Source organism: Lissotriton vulgaris, chromosome 4_1 (genome assembly GCF_964263255.1).
Source record: "Lissotriton vulgaris chromosome 4_1, aLisVul1.2, whole genome shotgun sequence".
Taxonomy (NCBI): domain Eukaryota; kingdom Metazoa; phylum Chordata; class Amphibia; order Caudata; family Salamandridae; genus Lissotriton; species Lissotriton vulgaris.
In genome coordinates, this window is record NC_141691.1 from 2,034,080,010 (window position 1) to 2,034,095,163 (window position 15,154).

The following is a 15,154-nucleotide window of genomic DNA, read 5'->3' on the forward strand; positions in this document are numbered from 1 at the left end:
AACCACCGGAGCAACAACAAACCCTACAGCACAAATGATCCTTTTGTTATGCATTTTAGCAACAGTGATAATTGATCTTTCTAAAAATTCATTGAAACAATTAAGAGTTCTTATCCCTAGGGAGCCTTTGATTTCTTCACCACGGGCCAAGATGGGTGTCACTACTCCACGCAGGACTGATCCCCCCTCTTGCCACATCGGCTTTCTGTTTCACTAACCCAAGGCAGTAGCTCAACCAGTCTTTTTTAGCACTGCTGATTCTTTCCTCGGTATCAAGTGGTATCGCAATGCTCCAGGAATCATGTGGTCCAGAAAGACTTCCGCAGATTTGTCAGGTGATATAGCCTGACCTTTCTCCGTCTCCAGAATCTCTCGATGGTCGGTCAATACAGCAGGTTCCACCAAGGCAGGCGACACACGTTTGCTGTGTGTGCTATGGACCCAGTTCTTCTTGTTTGTCACTCGAACTGTTGTCCTTGTTGCCAGGAGCACCTGCTCCGGTCCTCGCCACCTCGGCTCCAAGCTGTTCAATCTGTCGAAGACCTTGACCACCACATGGTCGCCAGGACGGAGTTCATGGGCCTCACCTGTAGATCTGTCAGGAAGCGCTTCTCGAACCTATTGATGAATAGAGATCAAACTGTCGGTTAACTGTGCCAAATAATCATTTATCAGAACACAAGGAACATCATGTATGGGGCATGGCTTAGGAACTCCCCAAATGTTCATTGGCCTTCCAAATACAATTTCATATGGGGTAAGGCCATACTGTGAATTTTGGCACTGATCTTATGGATAGCAATGCCAAAGGTAATGCATCTGGCCACTTCAAAGACGTGGAAGCCAGTATTTTTTCTAACTTCAATTTCAAAGTAGCGTGGTACCTTTCCCCTAATCCTGCTGATTGCGGGTGGAAGACTGCATGGAATTTCTGCTTGATCCCTAATCCTTGTAAGACATGCTCAACAACTTTCCCAATAAAATGAGGTCCGTTGTCACTCACTAAAAGCTTACAAACACCATATCTAGGGAAAAACTACTTTAGAAGCACCTTCGCTGTGGTGAAAGCAGTATTATCCTTTGTAGGTTAAGCCTCTATCCATTTACTGAAGGCACATACCACCACTAGGACGTATTTCAGATTATTGCAGGTTTCAAGTTGGATGTAATCCATCTGCAAAAATTCAAAAGGTGTGAATGGTGTAGCAAACCCTCCTGTAGGAGTCCGTGTCCCTTTACCAGGATTATACTGCCAACAGATCAAACAGGAATGCACTACTCTCTTAGCTGTGCTGGCAATTTCAGAATGCTCACAAACTTGCATAAGTAATTTAGTTATTGCTAGAGCTCCACCATGTGCCAGCCCATGTGCCATTTGAACCATGGGTTGTAAATAGGCTGTAGGCAATTTCCATTTATCCATGTCTTTGTTGCGCCAACAACCCTCATCGTCCAATATTCCTTCTTTAGACCATTTCTCAGGTTCTTTCACAGAGGCCGATCTCTGTATATCCAATACTTTCTCTCTAGCATCCTGCCAACGCTCAGCTTGTGATTTCACTACATACATTGATGTAGTGCTTCGCTGCATCGCAGTCTCATGGGCTACACGGTCTGCAAGGGTATTGCCTTGTCCTATTTTGTCAATGAGGCCCTTTGATTGAGATTTAGTCACAGGATATGGCAACAAAGTAAGTGGAATGAGTGTCATACAACTCAAATGCACCCAGGCAATGCACGAGCAACAGGATCAAGAACTGCAGAAAAATATGCACAGGGGAGCTGCTTATCACCATGTGTCTGTACAACCATCTTTCTAGTGTACAAAGAGTGTAAAAGCATTCATGTAATCAGGTGTGCCCAACACTGGTGCAGAGCATAGAGCTTGTCTAAACTGAAGAAAAGCATTTTGGCATTCATCTGTCCATGGAAGGGGGACCGGAGTGTTTTAAGTCAAAAGCGCTAGCAGGGGTTTAACAATGTGTGAAAAGCCCAATATCCATTGTCTACAAAACTAAGTTAAACCAATGAATGCACGAACATCTTTCTGTGTGGAAGGTACTGGTGTGTCTAAAATGGATTGAATGCGATCCGATGTCAGTGCACGGCCCTACAAAACAAAATGAAGTGATTTCACTACGTAGATGGATGTTGTGCTTCGCTGAATCGCAGTCTTATGGGCTCCACGGTCTGCAAGGGCATTGCCCTGTCCTATTTTTTCAATGATTTTCTTGTGCGCGCTACACTTCATAATAGCTACCCTTTTTGGGTATGTAAGTGCATTCAAGTGATTATGCACTAATTCTCCGTGCATTATCTGCATCCCGTGGGTAGTAAGAGAGCCTCTTTCTTTCCAGAGTAGGCCAAAATTATGAACCACTCCAAAAGCTTAGCGGTTATCCGTGTAGATGTTAACACACAAGTCAAAGCTAAGTGCACACGCTCGTGTCAAAGCTATAAGTTCAGCTGCTTGAGCCGACTTCTGTGGTATCCAAGCTGTTTCCCAGTCCTAAGTGTCAAGATTGCATATGCAGCTGAGGTCGTGCCATCTGATAACTTCAAACAGGACCCATCAACCCACAGTTCCCCATCTACATCTGAAAGGGGCGTATCTTGCAAATCGACGCGACCCTTTGTCTATTCCTCAGTAAGGACTATACAATAATGAGGCCCTTTGATTTAGATTCAGTCACAGGATATGGCAACAAAGTAAGTGGAATGAGTGTTGCATACCTCGAAAGCACCCAGGTAATGCACGAGCAACAGAATCATGAACTGTAGAAAAATATGCAAAGGGGCGCTGCTTATCACCCTGTGTCTGTACTTAAACTGACGATGCACACCCATCTTTCTAGTGTACATAGAGTGTAAAATAATTCATGTTATCAGGCGTGCCTAACACTGATGCAGAGCATAGCGGTTGTCTTAACTGACGAAAAACATTTTGGCATTCATCTGTACATGGAAGGGTGATTGGAGTGTTTTTAGTTAAAAGCGATAGCAGGGGTTTAACAATGTGTGAAAAACCCAATATCCATTGTCTACAAAACGAAGTCAAACCAATGAATGCACGGACATCTTTCTGTGTGGAAGGTACTGGTGTGTCGAAAATTGATTGAATGCGTTCCGGTGTCAGTGCACGGCCCTCCTTAGGCAGAAGGTGGCCTAAGTAGGTTACCTTCGGTCTACAATATTGCAATTTCTTTTGTGATACTTTATGATTGTGTGTAGCAAGAAAAGAAAGTAAAGACAAAGTACATTTTTCACACTGCTCAGGCGTATCGGCTGCCAACAAGTTGTCGTTGACATATTGTGAGAGCCACTCCTTCAGACAAATTAAAGGAATCAAATTGTCGTTTTAAGGCTTGACTATAAATACTCGGACTCTCAGTGTACCCTTGAGGAACTCTACAAAATCTGTATGATTGATTATTCAAAGTGAAACTGAACAAATATCGGCTATCAGTACGAATAGGAATCGAGAAGAAAGCATTCTTCAAATCAATTACAGAAAATGTAGTTGCTGTTCGAGGGATGAGGGTAAGCAATATCGTTATGTCAGAAACCACAGGGTATTGTGGTACTACAATCTTGGTATCTTCTCTCAAATCAATGATGAATCTGTAAATCTTAGTGTCAGTACCTTTTTTCAAAAGAAGAATCAAACTATTGCAAACATTGTAAGGAACTTCTTCCATAGCCCCCACTTTAATCAAATCATGTACAATGCGTGTGAGTGCTTCTTCTCCTTCTCGAGAAATGTTATACCGAGGCAGTCTTGGCAATGAAGCACCCTCCTTGATGCTAATATGCACTGGCAGAATAACCATTTGGCCTACATCCGTGCCGGAAGTAGCCCACCAAAGTACTAGGGAGTGAAGCTAATGCAATGTCCTCTTTAACAACACAGGATCTCTAAATCACAGGGTAGTTGTCATTCAAAATAACCTGTACTCCTTCCGGGGAACATCGTATCTTAGCCCTGAAATATTTGAGCATATGAAGACCACAATATTATCTGGTGTGTTTGGAGAGAGCAAAAAGGGACATAAGGAGCAGAAGGAAGAGTATACGGAGGTGGACAACGATCTAATAAGAGAGAATCATCTTGGGGTTCATTAAGAATAAGATAAAGAGCTCATCGAACAGGGTATTGGCCATTTACCTGTAAATGACGCTCTCTATCTTCTCTCCCTTTTATTTCTTTAATTTCCCTATTTTTCATTTCCAATGCTTTTGCATGAATGCTCTTACGTTGTTCTTTTTCAATCAAGGCTTGTTCACGCTTAATTGCTCACGCACTTCTTTCTCCCACATTCGCACACAGTCAAACTTATCTTGCCTAGCCTTTCGCTTAAACATTCGTTGTTCCACATACTGAACCATTCGCAAATTATCAAAATGGAATGCAAGTTGTTGTGACAGTGGGCTAAGGGAAGGTGTTCCCTCGAATCCTATCGATGTAATAGTTAAGGCAGACAGGGGAGCCCTAGGAATCAAGTATTTAGACAAGGCGCTACAAGTAGCTCCTGTATCAACCAGAAACAGATCAGTAGAACCCAAAACATGTGCTGTAACATAGGGACCCCTCTGATCTACTGGAACTTTAACTGATTCCTTACCCCATCCTAGGCAATCCTAAGCATAATCAGAATCTTGAAAATCAGACGGCACATAGTCAGACATTTGATATTGGTTCCTTCTTTCAAAAGTGTTAACCCCATCCTGTTCAAGTGTATTAGCATCAGACCTAGCACAATAATTCGTGCTTCCTCTAGGCCATAATTATCCTGGACGATTTCTCATGTGTCCCCGACCACGTAAACACTGCTGAGCACGCAGTACTGGACTTCAGAAAGCCAATGCCCAAATTTCTAGCAGAACGCACACTGGTCAACAGACAAATTTGAACGAGTATAGGATCGAAAGGACGAATCATAGGAGCCATGCCCTCCTCTATCATTACCTCTAGCAGGTGGACGATCCGCCTGAGCCAACATAACCTTTGTTATCAACTCTTTAGTCTTTTTATCCTCATTACTCTTCGCTTCTATTTCCTGGCATTCATAATACTGAGCCATAGTTAGGAGAGAAACCAGAGAAGAGGTAGTCCATGACCTTTCACTGGCCTTTAGGCGACTAGCTATTCCTGGCAAAAAGGTTTGCAACACATTTATCAATGAACAGATGTCTACCCGTGTCATCTGTCAATGACTGGCCACTAAAATCATGGAATGCTTCTTCAAAGCGTGTGAAGAAGTCAGAAACTGATTCATCTGCATTTTGCTTGCAAGACGCTAACACTGTCCAGTCTATCTTTTTAGGGGGAATAATCGTCTTTAACTTAACAAATATAGATGCCGGAAAATGTAAAATTAACTGACACGGTTTCTTGTGCAGGCTCTCTATCTTCATCTAACTGCTCTAAATCTTTCCATAATGCTCCAAATGTTGCACGATCATCAACTTTACGCACTGTTCCCAACATATCAGGCGGTAATATTAGTCCAAAAAACAGATCAATATCAGGCAAAGCCATAGTATAAGAGCTAATAGCACCCTCAACTTCCTCATAAAAGGCTGCTGGATTATTTCGCAGATCAGGTAATGCAGTTTTAAGAGCCATGACATCTGCTCTATTCCAAGGAGTATAAACCTAATAATAAATAAAATATTTCTTTGCATCTGTAGAAGTCTTATCATCAGTTGTACCTGTTCCTTTAGAAGGAACATATAAAGGCGCGGCTTCCCGCATAGTTTTCACATTAATTACAACATTCTTATCTGTTTCAGGAGTAGAGGTTCGTGCCATGCTGATCTGGGATGTTGATGCAGCTGCGTCTGCTGCCTTTTTCTCCTGTCGCAAACGGTCTGCTTCAACACGCAGTTTAACCAAGCGTCTGGTTGTGTCCGCCACCTGAGAGAAGACAAAAAGACCTTCTAGTAGTTGTTTACAATCATTTGCTACGTCATCGGGCTCCATTTCTACCGAATATTTTCTGTACCGCTCAATAACTTTTGCAGCAAATGTGTCGGTAAAATATATTTGCTCCCTTTCCTGCCAATTTTTGATACTATCAAAAAGTTCAGAAACAGAGGCAGTACTACGAACGGATTTACGCGCAGCGCGCAGGAAATCTAATGTCAGACGCACGCCCAGCAGATAACATTGAACGAGTTTCTCGAGCTTTGTCCTGGTCTGTAGGAGAGTCCTCATCCGACTCATAAGGAGCAGAAGGAAGAGTATACGGAGGAGGACAATGATCTAATAAGAGAGAATCATCTTGGGGTTTATTAAGAATAGGATAAAGAGCTCATCGAACAGGGTATTGGCCATTTACCTGTAAATGACGCTATCTATCTTCCCTCTCTTTAATTTCTTTAATTTCCCTATTTTTCATTTCCAATGCTTTTGCATGAATGCTCTTCATTGTTCTTTTTCAATCAAGGCTTGCTCACGCTTCATTCGCTCACGCACTTCTTTCTCCCACATTCACACACAGTCAAACTTATCTTGCCTAGCCTTTCACTTAAACATTTATTGTTCCACATACTGAATCATTCTCAAATCAAATTACCCATGCATAGGTCAACGCAACTTAGGATCTTTATAAGTATATTTATTCCATAACGTGCTGTACATTATAGAAGAAATACCATATTTAATATGCATGTCCCTATTAGGCGTCCCCTCCGGGGGCGGCCGGTTGAGCTTCATCGAGTCTCAAACTGGTACCTCTACAAAAGCAACACATCCTATGAAGTGTGCTGGAAACAGGCATGCCAAAAATTGTCCAGAATATGCAGTATTATAATCAAAGTAGCGCTTAAGGTACTCTTCGTACTTTGCGCCGTTCAAACAAATTCAAATAGAGAAAAATCTCCTCATTACCTGCCTATATAAATTGCAATTCATATATACCTTACAAACAAATACTACTATTGGCCAATCCTTCAAATCAAAAGCTGCAGTAAGTGTTACTAAACTTCCTTACCAATCCATGGCATCAAAAACCAACAGCGAATGCCGCAGAACGACTCTTACCAATCAAATGGTGTCCAGGTTCCAACTGCCAAGTTCTGAAATTGACCAAATGGTCACTGCATGGCAAATCAACAGAAGAGATCTAAGTCGATGACCGGCACCACCTGGATGGTCAGATCAGAAAGAAAGGAAAAACGCCTTGGTTGCCAAGACTCAGGTCTCCTCAGGCAGCGATCATGTCCAAAGAGAGATTCCAATCCTTCGTCTCGACCACTCCTACGGGCATCCGAGTTGGCGATGAGCCCACGTTGGAAGCGCCAATTTCTGGTGGTGAGCCACAGCAAGGCCGACCAGTGCAAGGGATTCGCCCTTCTCTGAACAGAGTCCTCAGACCAATTTGAAGAAGTTGGCACAGAAACTGGAATAGAAAATACAAGATTTTATATACCTCACGAGGTGGAACTACATTCCCACAGCACCCTTCGGTAATGTATGAAGTAGCACACTGAATGGAAGGAGCTGAGTCCTTTTATACCCACACAGGGGCTCAAATGAAAGAAGTACAAGAATACAATGCTGGCTTTAGGTACATATAAGGTCATACAGAAAATGGGAGGAGCTAACAGTTGCTAATTTTGGTGGACACATCCTGACACTTACAGACTAATAGCAGCTGCATGGACAGCTGCAAGCTCAACTGAGCATGTGTGAAGGTGGAAGATGCTAAATATAGTTCGTCTCTAGGCAGATTTCAAGAGCAGTTAACAGAAAGGTAGGACCGAGCACTTGGCGAGCACATGGTAGCACATGGCAAACAAAATGGCTGACAAAAATACAAAATGGATTCCACAAAAAGGACAAGATAGTCTCTAAATGCAGGATGGCTTCCGCTCTTTTCCTTCCTTCTATATTATTTTTCTTTTCTGTACATTTTAGCCCTCTATCTTCATCTACCAATCTCACCAGTTACATTCCATCACACATGTTTGCATGTCTCCATCATTGCATTCTTGTCTCATGTTTCCCTTTCCAGAATCTACGACCTCTATTCACTGGTCCTAAATAGTCTCCAAACCTGTCATATTTTAATTCATGCATTTCATCTTCCCACTAATCCAAAGCCTCAAACAGTGTTGGTCTAGGTCTTGGTTCAAGCTTCATCTTTGTGTCTCTCAGATTCCTCAACACCCCAAGACTAAAAGATCTTTCTTCAGGAAAAGCTAATGCACCATCATTTTTAGTGTACCTCGCCCAATTCTCTAAACATATAAATGTATGGTAGCCATATTTTGTCATCATATATGATGCTGGCGTTATTGGCGGTGGAATTACTTTTCCCGTTCTGGTTTCAATTGCTTTGTCTTTTTTGAAAGTGTTTTTAAGTTTCTGAAACCATGTAGGTTTCTCTTTCTCCATTCCATAATAAAATTCAATTTATGTTATTAATCTCCTGGTTTTCCAAAGTCTGTGTACACTTCCGTAAACTTCTTCGTAACACCAGCCTATCGCAGCGCGGTTCACACTAACGCACCAATTAGAACAAGATACGTTTCAATAGTGCTCAACCAATTGCTTTGCTCCTTCTTCTGATGCACCAATCAGCCCTTACTCTGTCTTGGTCACACTGACCAATCCATGCGCGACACGTTTGACGTCAGCCCTGCTCCGGCTTTTGCAGCTTGGACTGACCCCTCCTTTACAAAAAATATCGAGAAGCCGTATTTACACTTTTATAATACTGAATCAGTTAGTAACCACATTAAACAACTCCATTTGTCTGTTTCACTAAAACCAAAAGGATAGTTTTTCAATCACACAGGAATTCAGTTTTTCTGGTGGACAGCACTTACCTCTTCTATTCCACAGAATGTTACTTTTCGCCGATAAGATAGATTACTTTTTCCGGGGTGGAGTTTTAGCCAGAATACGCAATGATCCCTATTCTCAGGCCCAAGATTTCACAGGTTGCCCTCGCTATACATTCACCACTTTTACACGTAGGGTCCCTAAACTTGTGATGTATGATGACACCACCGTGATATACGACGATACCACTACTTTTTGAAACAGACTATGCGATGTATGACTTCAATTGTCACAATTCCTGTGCCTGCAGACAGAGATACCAGCTTCCCTCACTATCCAGAAGCCTCTTTTAGACTACACATAAAGAAAATACGAACTCAAAAGATGTTAGCCCAAAAATTCTGTACATCATAATCCTATATATTGTACTCTACACATCACATGTCCTAGTCAACCTGTAGCAACCAATGCTCTGCTACCAAGTATTACTGGTGCAGCGCGGCTCCAAAAATTCTTCATAAATCACCACAAATAAACCCACGGAACCTCTTACAACAACCTATAAATTTGGGCCCATCACTCTAATCATTCATACACACATTTAATCCGTTCCGAGGTTTCAGTATGGGTTCAAAAAGGGAGTCGCGGTGCTATAGTGGAATGCCTAAACTATAGCTGATACATTATTTACAACTGCAGTTTAATTTCTAAGTACCCTGGTTTTTATTTAAAATAAAGAAAACAATATTATCCCACTATTTAAATTCTGAACTGCTAGTAAAAGTTGACTGTGGGAAGTATCAAACCAGTTTAATTCTTCATTTAATAAATTTTAATTTTTCTCTAAAATTCAAGTTTTCTAGCATAATCTCTATGTTTTAAAAAGGCTAAAAGAATAACTCAATTTGCAATAAAACCCTGAAAGGAAAAGGTTGAAATTTCAATAGCATTCATTTATTAGCAAATGACAGCAAAAGGAAATATGCAACGAAAATATTACCCAAATGGAGAGACGAAGACATCAACGGAGAGACGAAGACATCAGTACAGTTTGCAATAATCCCAAATGTAAATCCTCCCTGTCTCTCTCTCAGGATGTTGCACCCATTCAAAAGTTAAATCAAAAAGAAAAATGTTCTAAGTCTCTGTGCCTCAAAGCAAAAAGTGCGCAGACCGACAGCAAAAATCAGATTGGAAAGCAAGCTTTTTTCAATGTCCGAACCGTCCTTTTTTATATCCTTTTTCACTAACTTATCTATCTAAATTTGTAACTCTTAAATTTTGTAATGTCTGTGATCGGTCAATTTGGAGTAGGATGAGCATAACCTCATGATTCCTTATTCAAATTTCCTCCAATGTCATCCTCACTTGCTGTAACTGGGGTTACTTTGTGTAAAGAATTACTTCCTCCGAAGTGTACTTTAAATTGTTAGTTGACTTTTCATTCTCACGGGTAAGATTATCGCCTCGCTGTCATCTTTGCCTTAGGCCCCATAAAATGGCCACGCTATCCTTGACCCACGCTGTTCAGTCACAGGCCGTCCCGTTCAGTGAAGAGACTAGGGGTGGTCATTATCTCTGACCTCTCACTGAAGGGACACGTGGGGGCAGTGATATCTGCCATTCTGCTCCAACTGCGGAAAATTAGGAAGATCTCTCACCTGTTATCTTATGCTGCTCTGGTGCAGGTAGTGATCGCCTTGGTGCTATCACGCCTTGACTTCTCCAACTCCCTCTATATAGGGCTACCCCAGTCCCTGCTCAACCACCTTCAAATCATCCAAAATCAGGCGCAAGGCTAATCTATAAAACCCCTAGATGGCAAACTGCTAGGCCCACGCTGCAAAATCTACACTGGCTGCCCATAGCACAAAGAGCTGTTTTTAAGACAGGTTGCCTAATCTTTAAATCACTCCACTGTAATACCCCTGAATTCTGAACAATCTGATCGTAAATCATATCCCGGCTCCGAATCTCCGCTCAGCGCACCTTCACTTACTTGCCATTCCTTCTATCAGACTGAAAAAGCATGGTGGCTGTAGGTTCTCATACCTGGTACCCAGGTTCTGGAACTCTCTCCCCTCTCTCCCCCTTGTTGGTAAGACCAGTAACAACCTACTGAGCTTTAGAAAGGCCTTAAAGACCTGGCTATTAACACAAATCTGCAAACTAGCTCTACCGCTTCATCCTCATACAATCCTAGCGCCAGGAAACTTATGGTTACAGTGCGCTTTACAAATCTTTATTAACATAACATAACATAACATAACATTACATAACATAACATAACAGGCAGTCTGCATCTCCGACTCAGGTGCATGTGCACTTCTGTCGCCATCTCGGATTTTCAGATAGACTCCATTTTCTTTTATTTCGTATACCCATTTAGGCCTCAATTTAGGAACTATCACGAAAACAAACACAAATAGATGTACGTTTGCGAAAGAAAACCCTTTTTGTTTACCTCCTCCCTACTAATGATAACCCAGTTAGTATTTATATGGCTCTAAGCAACAATTATGCATAATTCGACTTACCAATCTTCATGTTTTATGCCACAAGTAAAGAGACAAAAGCACGTTCATGCAGGTTTTCTTTTAGTCCATAACATATGCGTACATTTTGTTAAACAATACTTGCCAAATTAGTTGTTTATTTGCTTATGCAATTCATGCAAATTAATATCCCATGTGTATTGGTGTATGCATTGGTTAATTTTCAAAACCACACATTTTAGTACTTGTCAGTGTTATGGGGTGTTAATTTCACAAGGGGTACACACAATTCTGTTTTCCACCTTGCTCCATCCCCCTGACCGTGACCGGAGCTGGTAAGAAACCCCGACGCCAGAAGTCACCAATGCACCTAATGCCCCAGAGCTTTTGGTGGCCCAACCAACAGGATCCCTGGATCCCACCTTACTGCTCCAGCCAGTGGTCAGCTTCAGGAAGCCTCTCTGTCCAAGCCTGCTGCATCTTTTCGAAACTGAAGGTCTCAATTGGAAAGTACAGGGTCCCAGTGTCCACTTTAAACCCTGCACCCAGGTGCCTGGTCGCTGCTGGTGGTGCAGCATCCTGTGGTTTTTGTTGCTCCTTGAAGTGCTGACCTTAATCCCAGTAGCTTTGCACCCATAACTAAGTGGCCTGCTGAACAGCAGTCTCTAACAGAAGTACCCCTTACCACCATTGACTAACATCGAACCCCTGCATTCTGCACCCAGCTACCCCAGTGTTGCTGGTGGTGCAACTCGCGTGCCCCTCTAGACCTTGGAGAATCTCGGTCCTAATGACCAACTCACCCTCATACATTTTGTACTTATCTTTTGAAACCACTAATACTTTTTCCCATAGTAACCCACGTAAAGAGATTTTGGGACTAAAAAATGTCAGAGAAGGTCATTACACCCCGTCCGAGTTCCTGACTGTCTCTTTAGGATGCAAAAGAACACTGTTCAGTCATATTCCTACATTTTACTATGCAAGCATGCATTCCAGCCATAAACCATCTAATGCATGCTCCCATAGTAAAATGGAGATAGGGATCATTTACAACGTGACGCATCTCAGGAGATGCGTCACATTGTAAAGCCCTGCGCCACATGAAACCTGCGTTAGTTTTCATGTGGGCGATCCGGCGCAGGAACGCCTTGTAAAAGTGACGCAGTGAATTCTGCATGATTTCACTTAGTCACTTTTATGTCCATGCTGCAGCAAATCCCTCTGCTAGAAGCAGGCGTAAGGAGTGACGCAGCATGTTAGGCAAAGGGAGCCCCTGAGCATTGCTGAAGCAGCGTCACACTTGCGACACAACTCCAGCAACGCGTGACTTTTCCGACAACAGATGAGTCAGAATTTCTGATGCATCTGTCAATAATTGTGCCATGGTGCTGTATTGTAAATACAGCGCATCCATGGTGATGCAAGGAATTTGCATGTTGGCGCAGGAAAAGTGACACATCTCTGCAGATGCGTCACTTTCTTGAAAATCTTCCCCTCTATTTCTAATATGGCTCTTATTTTATGTATTTAGAAATACATTTAGTAAATGTATGCCCATTACCTTATATACATATTTCAAGATGTTACATCCTCCTTGTATGAGTAGATTAAATTGCATTAGATATATGCATTGAGGACATCAAACTTTTTGTCAGTTTAAAAGTATACAGAGATCAAAGACTGCCCAAGTACTTGGTAAAATATCAGAGTGTCCGGTTCACAATGACCTTTGTCACATTTCTTTCATGGTAACACTATCATTGTACATTGCAGCATTATCAGTTTTCATTTACACATCAAGCAATTTATAGCCATCAGTGCATTTCTATAAGGACCACCTTTTCTTCCAAGAAAGTGCTGGGAATAGCCAGAAAAATAATGAAGTTTTTCCATCTAAATGTTTGCTTGCGATCTCCAGATCTAATATAAAATTTTTGGTTTCCTATTTCTGGGTGACTCAGGTATTCCAACTACCAGCAAAGTGATAACCGTAAATATACCAAGTACGTACAGAATCCCAGTGTAGAGTTGAATTCTTTACATTACTGAATGTTAGAGTTTTTAAATATTTTGTTCAAATCAGTAAACAAAAATTAAAGTACCTAAATGCGGAATTATTAATTTTACTGATGAGAATTCTTTCTCCCTTAGTACAGAAAGTTAATGGTCTACTTCTAATATGGTGTGATCGCTCTTACGATATGTATTTATGGATACATAAGTATATGTAGGTCCATAACTAAAGCATACATATTGCAGTACTTGACACCCTCTTTTTATGAGTATATTTTATTGCATATAATGTATGCATTGAAAATATCACAGTTTTTGTCAGTTAAAAAGTAAACAAAGATAAAAGACTGTCCAAGAACTTGGTAAAATCTGTACTGTTCACAATGATCCTCACCACAAAGTTTTAAAGGTAACACTTTCATTGTTCATTGCAGTATCATCAGAGGCCCCACGTGAGCTTTGCCTGTGGAAGTTCGAGACCTCTGAGTGCATCGCGGAGTGTACCCTTTCGTGCCAGGCTTGCCCGTGTGCTGGTATTGTGCCCTTTAATTTTGTGTTTTTGATGATATTATGCCTTTTATTTTTGTGATTGTGCCTCTCCCTGCTTGCTGCTTTGAGCTGTATCCAACTGTGTGTTCATGCCCAGTTCCTGCTTGCTGCTGCTGTCCCCAGGGCCCCTACCCATTGGTCTTCCTGCTCCTGCCCACCACCTGTGCTTCCCACCCTCCCCCTCCAATGTTTAATGTTGGCCGCTGTGGACCTGTGCGCAGCAGTCTCTCCACTTCTACCACAAGTGACTATTTGTTTAACCACCAAACACCTTCACTTCCAGGTCCAGACCAGCCCTATACCCACACTTTACAACACCCTCACCTACAGAGCCCCCAGACCTTGAACTTTGTTCCACAATACTATCAGTGACCTCATCGCTCCCCACATCATCGATTCCATGGACTACATACTCATAGGAGACCTGAACTTCCACCTCAACAACTCCTGGGACCCCAACACTACCACCATCCTGGACAACCTGGCCAACATCAAACTGAAACAGCTAATTACCTTTTTTTTTATAAACCTTTATTTGGAGACAAGCAGGGACAAGGGAAGTGCATACACAATACATACAGTCACATATGGCCATTACAATGGTACGTCAGAACCAAAAAATGAGATAAAAGCAAGTACAGGGCAGCATATCAGTCAATACATGGAGCCATGTCGAAATGTTCAATGCAAATAAGAGATCAATGATCCAGCATGGTCAAGCAAGCTAATAAGACAATACAGTATGGGCACACTCTGGTAGCACATAGCAAATAAAACAAAGGAGACTCAGACAGAAGGGACACAGAAAAATAAAGGGACCTTACAGGGAGAAGATCTCAATTCCTAGCCATCCACTTGTCATAAGGGGAACTACAGCCCACGAAAGCTCCGTGTTGAGGAGACAGCCCAGCCTCTCCCCCGATACTGGAGGATCGGCAGGGGTAACATAAAATCCTAGCCCATCATGTTGCCGTCAACCAACCCCTACCCGGTCCCCAAGTTCAGAATCAGAGTCCTGCACAGCTCTGGTTAGGAGGTACACCTGGAGCGGACTCCAAAAGTCCTTCGGTCTGCATCTGACAGGCATCAAGTCAGAGTAGATATTGTATTGATCCTGACAGTATATAAGGTCAGTCACCCAATCCTGGAAGCGCGGTACCCTGCCACGACCCCAGCAACAAGCAACCCTACGCTTAGCCAGCAGCAGGGCCACGTCAACAAATCTGCGGTGAGAGGCAGGCAGGTCCTTAGAGTAGCCCAGCAACATCACTAAGGGGTCAAATGCCACCCCATCCTCCGCCAT